This window comes from Chanodichthys erythropterus, chromosome 15 (genome assembly GCF_024489055.1).
Source record: "Chanodichthys erythropterus isolate Z2021 chromosome 15, ASM2448905v1, whole genome shotgun sequence".
Classification (NCBI taxonomy): Eukaryota; Metazoa; Chordata; class Actinopteri; order Cypriniformes; family Xenocyprididae; genus Chanodichthys; species Chanodichthys erythropterus.
Genome location: NC_090235.1, coordinates 39264096 through 39271882, shown reverse-complemented (window position 1 = coordinate 39271882; position 7787 = coordinate 39264096). Strand labels below are relative to the sequence as shown.

Genomic DNA, 7787 nt, shown 5'->3' with positions numbered 1-7787 from the left:
TTTCTGAAACCGGCCCATGGTCAATCAAGTTCTCTGCTTTTAGCAGCCCTCCCTCCCCCACACATACAAACAAGCCACCAGCAACCATTCACACACACACCCCCAACCCCCCTGCAGATTGCTCAGGTAATGACCATATTTACACATGAATTGATGCTAATGATAGCCAAAAGACTAGCCAGTTAGCATCCACTTGGCTAAAGGAGGGTTACAAATCTCTGGGACTTCTAGTGTTAAACCTAAAGTCTAGAATTAATCTAATTAAGAGTACAATTACGGCTTCTGTTATTCACAGTGATGAACTTAACATGAAATGTTTTCTGTTTACTACTCTTTGTGGTTTTTAGCTAATTTGTAGCTAATGAAACAATCACAGACAGTTAATCACAATAATGTCTTAAATTTCAGTCTGTTTTCAAACAAAGCTATTGGATGACTTCAAAATAATTTGAAATATACCTCATGTAGGAACTGTGGACGAACCAGACAAATGAATCATTCAGATGATTCTTTCAAAACATACTTCTAATTTATAATCAAGGTTCCGGCTCCGGCCCATCTGCAGATAAAGCCAGACTGATTACTTTTACGACACATGCTTCCTGATAGCAGGAGAAGCGACTTACCAAAGGGTCACCCAAGAACAGTTTCTTTGATCATCAGAGCAAAGAAACAGAGAGACAATGCAGACCCTTTTGTTTCCTTACTTCACAGGAAAGCCACAGAGACTGTTGAACAAATAAAACTGCATCAAAATTGTTCCAACAATTTTAATGGACTTATCAAACATCTTTTAACTACATACATTTTGCATTATGCGTCCACAAGTACTTCCTGTAAAAAGTTATGCTTCAGAACACTCACAATTCATGTAAATGTGTTAACTCTTGACTGAATGACTGAAAGTATGCCTTATTTGGACTTGCTCTATTTCTTTTCATCTTTCTTAAATTATGGCTTGAATGAAATCCGTTTAAAATGTATCATATTCCAGTTAATAGAAATTATGTTAAAATGGCACTCTGCTAAAGCAGAGACAGACCGGGATGTAACACTTATGTTTTATTGGGGGCAGAGGAAGGCCCTCTTGAAACAGGTCAATGTCTGATTGGCCAAGACTCCTCTGAGGTGTGACAAACAACTAAGTTTAATGATCATATTGCAAGATAGTGAACGGGGGAGTTGGTTAGTAAACGAGGAAGGAGTTGGTTAGTTCTGGGAAAAGAAGCCAAGACAAGTACCAAGAACAATGGAGTAACAAGAAAAACAGACCAGCTGCTCATTCAAGCCATCCAACCTTCACTCACTTTTCTTTTCTTTTACTTAATTCTCCTTTACCGCTGAAAGTCTCGTGTTCTAAGTTTCGCCGCAAAGTTCAACCAACGACTTTTGCCGCTTCAACACCAGCGACAAAGAGACTTCCTTTCATTGTTCCACACGGACCTGATCTGGACCAATCATCGACTTGGGAAACCCTTCTCTGCACGACGAGGGAAATTCACCTTTAAGTCAATGCAAGCAAGTACCTCCAGATGAAAACTGAACTGGTGCATTTAAATTAATGATTCATGGTTCGTTCGGGTCTTTGAAATGCATTGATAGGAATTCTGTTAATCATATCACTCTCTCTCTCTCTTAACGCTCCGATGCTTCCTGAAGCAGTGTTTTGAAATCGGCCATCACTATATAAGTCGTTATTTTGTTTTTTGGCACACCAAAAATATTCTCGTCCCTTTATAATATTAATATTGAACCACTGTACTCACATGAACTGATTTAAATATGTTTTTAGTACATTAATGGATCTTGAGAGAGGAAATGTCATTGCTGGCTATGCAGGTCTCACTGAGCCATCGGATTTCAACAAAAAATATCTTAATATGTGTTCAGAAGATGAATGAAGGTCTTACGGGTGTGGAACGACATGAGGGTGAGTAATTAATGACATTCTTTTTATTTTTGGATGAACTAAGCCTTTAACCCCTGGTTGTTTCAGTGAGAGTGTCTGTGAAAAAATCCTTTAGCATAAAATAAATGAGATGAGGTGACAAATAATGTTTTAGTGGTTGTAGTTATGATAAACTATTATGATAACAGGATGTTATGGTCATTAATATTTTTTCTCTAGGTCTTTTTTGAGTTATTTATTTATATGTATTTTTTACTGATACATTCTTAAATAAGTTTTACTAAATATTTGGTAACTCTTTACAAGAAGTTTCATTTGTTAAACATTAGTTAATGTATTAACTAACATGAACTAACTATGACCAATACATTTGTTGCTGTATTTACTAATTTTTGTTAATGTTAGTTAATGAAAATACAGTCGTTCATTGTTTGTTCATGTTAGTTCACAGTGCTTTAACTAATGTTAACAAGATTTTAATAATGTATTAGTATATAATGTTAACTAATGGACCTTATGTTACCAAATACTTAAATACTTTAAATGCTGACTGGTTCAGGGGGTCAACAGCTTTAGGCCTCTAAAATGCTTGAATTAAAATCACCAATACAATATCAGGGGGTAAAGATGTCATTAGAGTTCTTACAATTATGGCTGTGCTCTTGTTACCAGATGAGATATGATCGCCAGCGTTTGGCGCTGAGATTCTTCAGGATGTGGCCTTGATGCCGTGAAGATGGTGAGTTTCCCCAATAGCTGCCACTACCGAGATCAAGAGACTGGTCACAACTTCAATCTGTATTAGTCTATTTTGATAGGTATATATGTAATGTGTCTTTTCTTTTTCATTACAGCCCATCACTGACAGGCTTTCCTGTGTAAACCATCATATTTATCCAAATGAGGTTTGTAAATGCATGAATTCTTTATATTTTAAATTAATCATTAATTTTGAATAAAAATTACTTGTAGAAGAAAATGTGACAAGGCCTCTCACAAAATGCCATATTAAAGGAATATTCAGAGTGCAAGTCAAAACTGCTTCTTTTGGGCAATATTATGCTATAAGTATCATCTATTGAGCTAAAGTTAAATTGAACCTGGAATGTTGATTTATGTTACCAGATGCGATACTTTGTAATGGGCATGTACAATGGATTTTTAACTCTACTATTTTTATTGCAGGGTCTCTGGGATCCCCAGCTGAAGGCATGAAAACATCAGATCTTGGCCTGGACAGATGTACCAACAGTACACCACACCGACCTCTGCTTTTGCATGGATGGCTGATTACTACCATGTTCTGAGAGGGTATTACTATAGCAAAACTGAGCACCTGTGACACTGGGATTTCTAGTTGAAAAGAATAATCACACAATGTTTTTTAGACGTTGCAAACTTTTCTCTCTCTTTTTCTCTTACAAACAACACAACAGTTAAACCTTTTCAAATTCTTTTCTGGTGGTGCACAAGTCCTATTCTACGAAACAGAAATTAAGATATTCATATGCTCACATTTAAGCTGCGGACACATTACTTTGAGCATGTGAATTTTCTTCGGACACTGCAACTGGCGTGATATGACGTCTGCAGAGTCTTTTTATAAACATGAATTCAACATTTAACAAATAGTATATTCAAAATATAAAAATATACAGTCTACTCGACTTTACTACACTTTTTTTTTTATTTAGCCATTAGGTCACACCTTCTTGTAGCGATTTTGTACTCTTTACACATAGTCGTGTGTGAATTCGCAGGTCAGAGTTCCAAACCAAACTTTTTGCATGAGCTTGTGTCTCTGGTCTCCCGCATTTGTCTGCATATGGAGGTCAGTGGAATGAAATGCGTAGTGTGACCGGACCTTATTCTGCAGTTGCTGTACACCTTTATCAAAAGTGTGAAGTCATGGACAGATTTTATTTGTGAACTGATATGCGAAATCTCACATATGACATATCAGTATGTGACATCCCACTGAAACATGTGCTCTATGCAGTGATAAACATTTTCTTGTTGTTATTAATCAATCAGTAATCAACACAGCACCACCCCGAAATTGCCTTGCACTGCAGAATTATGCTTTTGGCAAGAAATGAAAAGAAGCCAATAATTTATTATAAATGCTTCTATTTTACAATTAATATTTAAGACTATGTTAGAGAGGGATAGAAGTCATTTTTATGGATGATAGGATTTTTTTCATTACAGGTCATTTATTTGAATGATTAGCAAAAATTTGAGCCTTTGAGAATAATTTGAATTCGTAGAATAAGATTAGTACAAATTTAACTGTTGTGGTTGTGAGAGAGAAAAGAAAAGAAAACTACAAGTTTGAAAATCCTAATACATTTTCTCAGTGACATTACTGAAATATTCTCTACAGATTCCACTGTCACAGGAGCTCAGTTTTGCTACAATAATACTATATATTATACAGCACATGCATAATTTGAGACAATATCCTCATTAATTTCCAGTCTCATTTTACCAATGACAAACCACGTCTATCTTATTAACTACTGTTCATTTTGTGTATAATCAATATATAAACAAGTGATATTTAATTGTTAACGAGGGATTGGCTGGACCCTGCTGACCCAATCAGTATTTCTCGTCCAATGGTCATACTTAAATTTTCCGGTTTCTCTAGTATTGCATCCTTCTCATGGGCATTTAATGATTTTTCTGTTTGGGTTAAACCTCTTTTTTGACCCATAATATGTTTTTTTTTTTTTTTAAAGTAATTAAAAATAGTTTTGTCTATAGTATTGAAATTGTGGGTTACATCTTTGTCACCTTTTTCACCCAAGGAGTTTACATTCCTGGCAATACAAGAGCGAGGAACTTACATTTTAATTACAATTCTGTCCTCCGTTTTCAAGGGTAAGATTTCTTTATAAACCATCTACTCACCCATATGTCTTATTTTTGTGGAACACAAAAGGAGAGAGTCCCAGTCTCAGTCACCATTAGAAAAGAAACTGTGATAGTGAATTATGACTGAGACTGTCAGTCTCTTGATGTTCTGCCTTACATTTCCTTTTGTGCTCTAATAAAAATAACATGTACAAAAGAACATGACCAGTTTTGTTCATGAGTAAATATTCAGCATAAGGTAAGCAAACGATCCGCGTCGATTTTCCATTAGTTTTGAATGGCGTGTGTGACGTTGGTCTTTGATGTCGTGAGAAACATCGATTCTAGGTTGATTCTGGGTCAATGTTCTATCTCGGTGTAGCCTGAAAGGTTCAGCCTAAATAAATAAAGGCCATATATAAAGCCCCTGCACAGCGGCCAGTATTTACAGCTTTGCATCGTCCACGCATCGGCCAGAGAGCATTCGCGATCAGAGGCCGACGTCTCGCGACATTTTCCCGATGAGCAAACGCTCCGTGAGCTACGTCCCGGCGATAGAACTTTGTCCATCGAGACAATATGTGTGTTATCTGGGTTACTTCCTAGGGTGTTTTCCCTACACTCATGAGTCATTGGCTACTTTTTATGATTATTTTACTGTAAAATACTTTGCTTTAAATTAGAAGTCAGCCAGAAACCTTGCATGCAAGGTGCAGCATGACTTTGTCCCTTTATCAGCATGGTAAAGTTGATATGTTTTTTTGTTTGTTTGTTTGTTTGTTTGTTTTTGGTGTCAATGTCTCTCAGTGTCTCAGAAAATGTGTCAATGTGTCTCAGATGTCAATAGTGACTGACTTTGAAACTGGGTTTTAATTACTGTTTAGGATTATTTTATTAATTTTATTTTTTAATGACATTAACAGTTACTAGGTATGGTTAACGGGAGGGGACATGTGTCACAGACACGTCAGGTTCCTACGTCACCCAACCACAACACTCACAGTCTCCTGAGTACTAATCACCGCCACCTGCACCTCATCACCTCACTCATCAACAGCACTACAAAGCACACACGCACACAGCACTCTATGTCCGGTCTCGTTCGCAGATACTCCATGTCATGCTTACCTTAAGGACTCCTCTTCGTATACTCACCTGTTTCCAGCGTCTCTCCTTCCCTTTGTGTGCCTCGTCTGCTGTGTGGGTGTGTGTCAGCCAGCTCCAGATAACTCCAGCGCTCTCTAAGCTCCAACGTATCTCAACCTGCAAAAGAAAGGACAGTAACTATTCCTCATATCATCTGCTCATATCCATATATCATCAGTTCACTCACCTGTCTGTTGTTGCAAGCTCTACTGTGGTCAATAAAACTACCAATACCTGTTACTACTGTGTCCGTCTCCTGTATCCCGTAACAACATGTTTGGTTCACTTAGTTTTGTCGTGGCCACGACATATAAACTCGTGGGAACGTGATAGTAAGTCATGGCCACGAGATAATTTTGTTAGGTAACGACATCCTTATGACGTTGCAACGCTATGTAAAGTCGTGGCCTTGAGATCATATGTTGAGGGAACAACATATTTTTCTTGTGGCCAAGACTTATAACATCATTATTTCTCATGGTCACAAGTTAAATGGGTAAACAACCTGTGCGCCCATGGCAACCTGGAATTATCAGAAATGGATAGGCCTATAATATAAATATATATATATATATATATATATATATATATATATATATATATATATATATATATATATATATATATAATTTTTTTTTTTCTTCTTTTAATTAAGAATAATAAAATAATGGTGGAATTAAGAAATTATATATTTTGAATGTTGTGTATGTAGTCAACATCGTGCGCACTGTAAGCTATAAACAGCCTATTAGCCCATATCGTGCGCGATGTTGCCAATACAAATGAATACTATTTTTATCTTTTTTTTTTTTTTTTTAAATGTTCTTAAATGAGCTTAAATGTTCCTTTTAACATATAACCTATTAATAATAATAAATTATTTGAACTTCATTCGAATGCTGTCACGGGACGAGGGGCTACAAATGATAACGGACACTCGTTTAGCTTATCTTCACATAGGCTAGTCAATACAGTCATAAATTCACATTTACATATATTTAAAGTATTTACAAAATAAAGCTAATATAGGCCTACAGAAAGGTAAAGAGATATGGGAAATGAAGGGGGAAATAAAGCAAACATGGCTACATAACAATGAATAAAAAAATTTAACCAATAATAATAATAATAATAATAATAATAATGATAAATATAAAAATATGAAATAAAAATTAACAATCAGTGAATGGATTTAAAAGACTGTTGGATGTGATAAAAATATACACGGCATATTCTAATATTTATTGATAAACTTCATTTGAATGCTGCTATACTGTAGGCATCGCACACACAATAGCAATATGTTAATATAATCACTTCTTAATTCTGCACTTTTTCTTAATTAAAAATAAATATTATTATAGGCCTATCCATTTCTGGTAATTCCAGGTTGGTATGGTCACGCAGGTTGTTTACACATTTAACTCATAAGAAATAACATAATGAAGTCATGGCCACAAGAAAAATATATTGTTCCCTCACCATATGATCTCGTGGCCACAACGTAAGGATGTAGTTACATCGACAAAATGATCTTGTGGCCATGAGTTATCACGTTCCCACTAGTTAATATCCAGCGTTAGTGTCAGTTCTGGCAGGTCACGTCAGTCAAGCTCGCATCAGCTGACTCCCAGGTGACTCACGTCTACCTATAGGAATATGACGCCTATCACAGCATTCATATATAAGCTCTTCAGTATTATCAGCAGCTATTGCATTCTCAGAAGCTAATTACCCTCCTCCATCCCCAGCTCCTCTTCTTTTCAGTCAGGATTGGCCTTATGATTCCCCTGAATCAAACTAATTCTTGAAATATGTGTACATGTTAAATTATTGACATTAATTATATCTACATATATTGGTTTTGTTCTGT

General features: G+C 36.0%; 1 long non-coding RNA gene across 1 annotated transcript; it reads left to right on the top strand.

Annotated features, from left to right (window-relative positions):
* Nucleotides 1-699: 699 nt before the first annotated feature.
* On the top strand, nucleotides 700-6108 carry LOC137037687 (uncharacterized). The gene is made up of 4 exons (XR_010897308.1): nucleotides 700-1930; nucleotides 2582-2648; nucleotides 2764-2814; nucleotides 3095-6108. It is a non-coding gene; the product is annotated as an uncharacterized lncRNA (long non-coding RNA).
* Nucleotides 6109-7787: the final 1679 nt, after the last annotated feature.